Raw genomic sequence first — 8,912 nt, 5'->3', positions numbered from 1 at the left:
GAAATAAATTTAGATCTAAAAATTATTTTTATGATTTAAAATTAGTATGTGCATGAATCATTGGGCATGAGTAGTTTTGCATTAGGTCATGTAATTGAATTGCATCTTAGGTTATGATTTAATCATATTGAGTCAAAATCAATGTAGCTATTGATTAAATCAAGTCAAGCATTGATTTGGATTAGATCAATTGAGCTAATGATTCTATAAGTATTGTAGATTGAAGTCGATCAAACTCCATATATAGAATCGAGTCAATCTAAGGACCTAAATTGACTTTATAGCTTGAACCCGATTCACCTAAGCTAACTAATTGAAATCAATAAATCATTTGGTGTCTAAGACAAGTCTCGATCGGTGATTTTTAATTGAGAGGCTACTCATCTAGATAATTTTTACCTATAGTGAGTTAATGGCATACCCTCTCGCTGATCTCACTTACCTGACCAATTGGATGATTGGGTTCATTAGTTGCTAAGACGTTTTGGTTTAGCTCATGCCAGTTAGATCGGTTATGTGATGACTGATTAGATGAGACTTGACCTAAACCTCTTCAATCAATATTAAGCCTTATGATCTTCCATCGTTGTAGAAGTGCATGCATGGTACTGACGTTAATTATTCTCAACTGGTTACAGTGGTTCAATTGCATCGAAAACATGCAACCATTCTACTAGCAAAGAGTTGCTCCAGGATGAAGATGGGGTTGGGCCCAATATATGTTATCTAAGAAACTCAATAACAACTTCACACCTACTTATGAATGGTGGGTCTGACTTAACTAAGGAGTGGGGGTAATATGTGTTATCTGAGCTCACATGATCTAGAGATCAAATCGTTGTAATATGCTTAAAGAAATATCAGGATAAAAAATTATCTATTCATCGATGTGTGTGTCATCAATAACTATTAGATGAGGTACACAGCAACAGTGGAACCGCAACATCCACTAAAAATCTTGCATTGGTCGTGTTGGATTTTCACTTTCCACCCAGGGAGTGTCAGAATCTAAAAAAATAGCGAGAGTCTATTTGCATCTAAAACTTCTTAAAGTAAATATAAATTTAAATATAAATATCAAACTAAAATTTTTACTCTCGTAGATAAACAATGTCGGCCTCTAACCCACTAGCATGCATTCTTGAAACAAATCGTCTGACTGGCATAAATTTTAAGGACTGACTCAAAAATTTCAGGATAATCCTGACATCTGAGAAGATTAGATATGTACTCAATCAGGATGCCCCAGTCTTACCAACTTATTTTATAATAGAGCAAAGAGCTGCTCTAAATAAGTGGACAGATGATGACCTTATGATAAAATGCTATATGCTAGCTTCTATGTTAAATGAGTTGCAAAACTAGCATGAGCATATGCCCATTGCTCATGCTATGATCACTCACCTGCAAGAGTTATGTGGTGAATAGAGCTGGATCGTACGCTTTGAATTGTCCAAGTAGTTATTCAATATGAAGATGCGTGAGGGACGTCAGTCTACGATTATTGTATAACAATGATTAAGGACCTTGAGGAGCTTGAGAAGCTCGAACTTATCATGCAGAGGGAGTTAAAAGTAGATTTGATCCTTCAATCTCTAACTAGTTTATTTGGACTATTTATCGTAAATTACTATATGAATAAATTGGACTGTAACTTATCCGAGTTGATCAATATGCTGATCACTGCTGAGGATACCTTGAAAATTCAAGAGGCTCTGTTCTTGCTGTTGAGCGGGCACCTTCTAAGAGAAAGTCTTAAGCGAAGAAAAATAATAAGCCTGTAAAAAAGTAGAAGAAGGAGAGCAAACCTAAGAAGGACATTCCAAAAAAAGCTGTGGAGAAGAGAAAGTGTTTCTACTGCAACTCCGATGGTCATTGGAGGAGAAATTGTCCCTCTTATCTAGAGAGCCTGAAGATGAAAAAAAATGAACAACCTTCTGAAGGTATACTCATAATAGAATCTAACCTAATAGTTTCTTCTATTTCTAGTTGGGTAGTGGACTCTGGTTCTAGTGCTCATATATGTACTTCAATGCAGGATCTAATAGGAAGTAAGAGATTGAGATAAGGTGACATGATCCTTCAGGTCGGTAATAGAGCAAAAATTACTATAGAAATCATTGGAACCTATCCTCTTCGATTATTGTCGAACTTTAAATTAGATTTAAAAGACTGTTATTTTATTCCTGTAGTGAGTCAAAATTTGATTTTGATTTTTGTACTAGCACAAGATGGATTTATTTTTCAATTTAATAAAGACTATTATTTTATTTATTTACGAAATAAATTGGTTGTATCTAGTCTTTTGATTGACTATTTTTATCACTTGCATGTTGATGTTAATGTGAACCTAAATAAGCAAGTAGTGAGTGTCATAGGCCAAAAGAGATCCAAAAATGAGTTTAACCAAAAGTACTTATGGTACCATAGGCTTAATCATATTAGAGAGGACAGTATAAACAGATTGAAAAGGGATGAAATCTTAGATTTGATTAAATTTGAGTTAAGTCTGACTTATGAATCATGCCTTCGAGAAAAAATAGCTAGGTTACCCTTTGTGAGATCAGAAAAAAGGGTCACTGAGTTACTAGCCCTGGTATACACTGACGTGTGTGGTCCATTTGTTGTATAGGCTAGAGATAGTTATAGCTACTTCATTATCTTTATTGATGATCTATCACGATATGGATATGTGTTTCTCATGAAATGCAAGTCTGAAGTCTTTAAAAAGTTTAGAAAATTCAGGCATGAGGTAGAGAAGCAAATAGGTAAACCCATCAAAGTCCTTCAATCTGATCGAGGAGGAGAATATCTAAGTACTGAATTTTTGAAATATCTTAAGAAAAATGGCATAGTCTCTCAATGGACTCCTTCCTCATGCCCCAACTCAATGGGATATCTGAAAGAAAAAATAGGATCCTATTGGATATGATCCGATCTATGATGATCTTTACTGATTTATCCGTATTTCTTTGGAGATATGCCTTACTTATCATGATGTATATTTTAAATAGAGTTTCTTCTAAATCTATTTCTACCACACCATATGAGATATGGTATGATAAAAAGTTGAGTCTGAGTTATCTTAAGATTTGGGGATGTCCAACCTATATCAAAAGATAGAAAGCTGATAAGTTAGAGGATAGATCTATTATAGCTCGATTTATAGGATATCCCAAAAAATCTATGAGATACTATTTTTATTTTTTACATGACCATAATGTGGTTATGTCACAATGCCACATTCTTAAAAAAATAGTTTATCCAGGATGATGGTAGTGGGAGGTTAGTTGAGCTCAATGAAAATATCTCTAAAAAGTAATGAGCTACAGATCCTCAAGAATCCATCCATAATGAGTCAGTAGTTAATGTTTCACCTCCACCTCGTAGATCAGGTAGAATCTTCCGTCCTCCTAAAAAATATATGGGTATGCTGAAAGAGGATGTAAAGGAAGTATTTCTGTGGGAGATAGGGGTCATGGTGATAATCCTAGTACTTTTAATGAGACGATATCTGATATCGATTCTGAAAAATAGTTAGAAGTAATGAAGTCAGAAATTGACTTAATACACTCAAACCAAGTATGGATCTTAGTGGATCCACCTAAAAAAATTATTCTCATTGGGTGTAAATGGATCTATAAAAAAAAAATAAATGCCAATGGTAAGATAGAGATCTATAAGGCAAAACTGATGGTGAAGGATTATAGTCAGCGCGAAGGTATTGACTATCATAACATCTTTTTACCTATAGCCATGCTAAAATCTATCCGTATATTGCTTGCTGTTGCAGCTTACTATGATTATGAGATCTGATAGATGGATGTGAAAATTATTTTTTTGAATAAATATCTTGAGAAAGATATCTATATGGAGCAACTTTTGAGTTTCATATCCAATGATAGTGATGACTATGACTGCAAGCTGTAAAAATCCATCTATAGACTAAAGCAGGCTTCTCAGAGTTAGAATCTTTATTTTGATGATGCGATCAAATCATTTTATTTCATCAAAAATAAAAAAAAAAATTTATATTTATAAAAGGATCAATGGGAGCATGCTTGTCTTCTTTGTACTATACATGGATGATATCCTCTTCATTGAGAATGATATTTTTATGTTGACCTCGATCAAAGCTTGGTTGTCTAAGAAATTCTCCATAAAAGATCTAGAAAAAGCATCTTATATCTTTGGAATAAAGGTCTATAGAGATAGATCTAGAAGGATGCTTGGTTTGTCACAAAAGCTATACATAGAGAAAGTACTGAAGCGGTTTAGCATGAAAAACTCCAAAAAAAAATTGGTCCCCTTAGGTATGGTATTCGACTCTCCAAGACGATGTGTCCTATCACTTCTGAGAAGATTGAGCACATGAGTAGGATCTCTTTTGCTTCGACGATAAAGAGTCTCATGTACGCCATACTATGTACTCGATCTGATATTGCCCTTGATGTGAGTGTCACAAGCAAATATCAGTCGAATCCAGACGAGAAGCACTGGATAGCTGTAAAGAATATCCTTAAGTACTTATGAAGGACTAAAGATTTATTCTTGATCTTTGGAGGAGCACCTAAATTATGAATTGAGGATTGTATAGATTGAATTTATTCTTGTGTTACTGATTTAGAATCTGATCAATCTCAGATCCAGGCATTGAATTGAATTCAATCTTAGTTATCGGTTTGAGGTAAAAGAAAAAATAATTCAGGTATGTGAATTGATCTCAGGCTTTTTTTTGTTCATTTTAAAATTAGTTTATGTTAATTTTAATATATGAACTAGATTCATAGGTGCTTTTATATGATGAATGCATGCTTAGACTAAAAATTTTTAATTTAATTTTTTTGCTATGTTTTGGATTTAAAAAAATTTTGAAATCCACATGCATTAACACTTGTAGAAAATCCAACAAGCTCAGATAGAGAAATATACATGGATGGATGAAGCCTTTGAAAATGAGCGTCTGACGGGTTCGGGTGCCGAAGAAAGGAGAAAAGATGAGGAAAAAAGAAGAGAAAGAAAAAAGAAAATGGAACAAAAATGAAACAAACAAGGAGGAAGGCCTAATCCTCATTCAAGGAAAATACCTCAACTTTCTCATCGCTATTCCTTGGGCAGAGGCAATGTAAGTCCAGCTGCGGCATCATGTAGTTTATGCGGACTTTGTAATTCTCAAAGTCCTAGATAAACCCGACATCCAAAGCATCGAGGAGCTCCTCCTTAAAGGCTTCGGAGACCTTATACTCCACAACACAATGGAGTCACGCCTTGGCAAAGGCATCGGTGGCAGTGCCCTAGTGGGCCGCTCCCCCAGGAGTGGAGGACCCCTCGTTTGGGGCCCTCAGAGGAGGCAGTGCCCGACCTGCACTCAGAGGCGGCTCCGATAAGGCGGCCTTCATCCTCTTAGGCAAAGACCTCCTCAAATATTCAGCTTTCTTCTTCGCTGCTTCCTTCACTAGTCGTGGTGATAGCTCCATCACTGTAAATTACTCAAGGAAGACTAGCGGAAGCTCTCCAACATATGCATCTACTGCAGGGATGCTATCTATTTATATAGATTTCAAGCAGTGTGTGCCCAACCAACTAGCAATTGGGTCGCACCACATCCGATCCTGAAACATCAATCATCATAGCTATTAATAGCGTGCTTTCATTACCAAGAAGTAGTCGATGAAATGCCTCATCCACTGCATGGCAATCTGAAATTGACCTGGGACAAGTCTCCAGCTAATTCTCTCAAAACAATCCCATTTGCTATTATGGCAAACAGAGTTTCGAGATGCACCATGGATTGACGCTTGACTCCCCAAACTTATCCTGAGAAAGTTTTAGGTTTTCCTACTGGAAATCTTTGGATTGGATGGACCCCAACCAAGGCAACAGCAATCCACATCAGAGAACCTTTAGACATATTATCAATGATGTACTGATTATCTTTCTATCCTTTTTCAGGACACGGCCACTTTTCTCCTGATCTTTGATGAAAACCTCAGTGTCTAAGAAGCAAGGGCTAACCCACTAAGGACCCTTGACTCCTCGCTTTTCAATGAGTGGAGCACTAAAAGATTTTAGCCGTGCGAGAAGTAAGGGCTAACCCATTGAGGATTCTAGAAGGCCTCTCATTCTTTAATGAGTAGAGGCATTGAAGACCTCAGTGATTAAGAAATAAGGGCTAACCTATGAGGACCCTTGAAAGTCTCTCACTTTTTAGCAAGTAAAGCATCAAAAAATCTTAGTCATGCGAGAAGCGAGGGCTAATCCATTAAGGACCCTCGAAGGCCCTTTGTTCTTCAACGAGTAAAGGCACCGAAGACCTTAATGATTAAGAAGTGAGGGCTAACCTACTGAGGACCCTCGACTCCTTGCTCTTCAGCGAGTAGAGCATCAGAATACCTTAGTCACATGGGAAGTGAAGGCTAACCCAAATAGGACCTTCAGAGGGCTAACCCGTGAGGACCCTCAACCCACTAACACAAGCTATGCAAGAAATAAAAGGTTAATCCAAGAAGACTTTAGAAAGGCTAACCTACAAGGACCTTCCTTTGATGCTTACAGATCTCAACGGTACAGACTGAAGATCTCGATGATTAGAAAGTAAGGATTAACCTACAAGACCCTTGAGGGACCTCATCTTCCAACAAACAGAGCCGATGAAGATCCTAGTCGTGCGAGGAATGGGAGCTAACCTCTTAAGGACTCTTGAAATAAAGTCAAAAATAGGTGCTAATCTACAGAAACTCTCGAGTCAGAAGTGCTGATCCAAGGAATAATTTTGATTATTACATAACATTGAAGTATAAAAAAAAACTAATATCTTTGAAGCTTGGTTAAGAATATTTTTATAGAAAGCTAACCCTTGTGATAAGCTTTGAAGTCCTTTGGAAGCATTTGGAAAGCTATTGAATCAAGAAAAATCAAGTTTGAATATAAATTAAGTAAGAAAGGTTGAATAGAGGAGTTAAAGTCGACTCTGATATGATTCGAGTTGATTCTGGTACATTCTGGATTTGGCACATAGCATTGGCACACAGGCGAATCGACTCCATTTTGATCCGAGCTGACTCTCTCAAGAAAAATAAAAAGATGATTTTCTTAATACAAGACTCGAGCCGGCTCCATTTTTGTTTGAGCTGATTTCGTTTCAATCCGAGCCGACTCCATTTCTGCCCAAGCTGACTCCATTGGTTCTAGCAGCAAATAACAAGTTGCACAAAATTAGTTGCAGAAACATCCAAAAGTAGTTTCAAATGTTTAGATTCCATCTCCAACATTCTAAAATGGCTAATTTTCAAATTCAAATTACTTTAAATGATATGGAGAGGATTTTAAACAAGAAGAAACCTAATTGACTACTAAGAATAGCATATTGAAAGAAAAAGAGCCTAGTTTTAGCATTGAGTGATTTTAAGAGTATTTTCCACCTTCACATTAGAAAATCTTAATCTTTGAGAGGCTAATCTTCAGAAAAAAAATCTTTAATCTCGTGCCAAGCATCCAAGCTATCTTCAAGCATTGTTTTAAGTATTTTATTTGCTCATTTATGAGCTATTTGTCTTGTATAATTTCTGTTCTTGCTGAAATCTGTTGTAACAAATTTCAAGGATATGAAACTTGGGAAAAAGGTATAATCCAACCTAAAAATTAGATTGTGAGTCTAGGAAAGGCTTGTAAGGTTGTAGTTGGAGATCCTAAAAAATCAACTCGATTACTTTGTGATTTTGATTAAAATAAATGTACTGTAATCAACGGATTATAGTGAAAATTCTCAAGTGGAGCTAGGAGAGTGGATATAGGTACTGGATGTGCATCGAACCATTATACATCTCTTGTGTTTGTATGATGTGTTTGTTTATTCTTGCTTTACATTCTTATTTAGCATTTATTATTTTATTTCTGCTACCATTCACTGTATTTGATACACATTCACAGCAATTAACTTAGATTGTTTGAAAAACTGGCACATACTTGTCTAAGATTTTTGAAAACCCAATTCAACCCCCCCCCCCCCGCCCAACCTCTTGGGTTGTTCAGTTGGGCAACACTTGGTATCAGAGCTTGATTTCTAGTTAGTTTTGATTTAAAGATCGATCAATAATAACTCATTTGAGAGTTTCACTTTTCGAGGGCTAATCCACTAGGAGGCTACCTCTTTTTGATGGGTCTAATTACACTAATTGGAAAGCACGTATGCATATTTTTATTTAAACACTTGCTTATGATTTATGAAATATCACAATTAATGGCCCTCATGCACCCGTGATGATTGTCAATGGCGTAGTTTTACCTAGGCTGGGGAGCGATTAGGATGGAGTTGATAAAAGATTAGTACAATTAAATATCAAGATAATGAATGTCTTGTATTATGCATTGGATGTGAATAAGTTTAATCACATATCCACTTGCAACTCAGCAAAAGAGATATGGGATAGATTCGAAGTAATACATGAAGGCACAAGCCAAGTCAGAGAATTTAAAATCAATATGCTTGTACATAAATAAAAATTATTTAGAATAGAATCTAATGAATCTATTACTGATATGTTTACTCATTTTACTGATATTATTAATGATCTTAAGAGCCTTGGAATATCATATCCTAATAATGATCTTGTGAGAAAAATTCTTCAGTCTTTGCCAAGGTCGTGGGAAGCCAAAGTGACTGCCATCCAAGAAGCAACAGATCTCAATATCCTACCACTTGAAAAGCTATTTGGATCATTGATGACTCATGAACTTACAATGAAACAACATAATCATGAGAAAGTCAAAAAGAAGAGAACTATAGCCCTTAAATCTATAGTAGAAGAAGAAGAGGATGAGGACTCATCGAAAGAAAATGTTGATGATGAGGATATGGTGCTTATTACCAAAAAATTCAAAAAGTTCTTGAGGAGGAAGAGGTAAGGATTCAA

The sequence above is a fragment of the Elaeis guineensis genome, chromosome 5, assembly GCF_000442705.2.
Source record: "Elaeis guineensis isolate ETL-2024a chromosome 5, EG11, whole genome shotgun sequence".
NCBI classification, from domain to species: domain Eukaryota; kingdom Viridiplantae; phylum Streptophyta; class Magnoliopsida; order Arecales; family Arecaceae; genus Elaeis; species Elaeis guineensis.
This window is presented reverse-complemented; position numbering follows the sequence as displayed.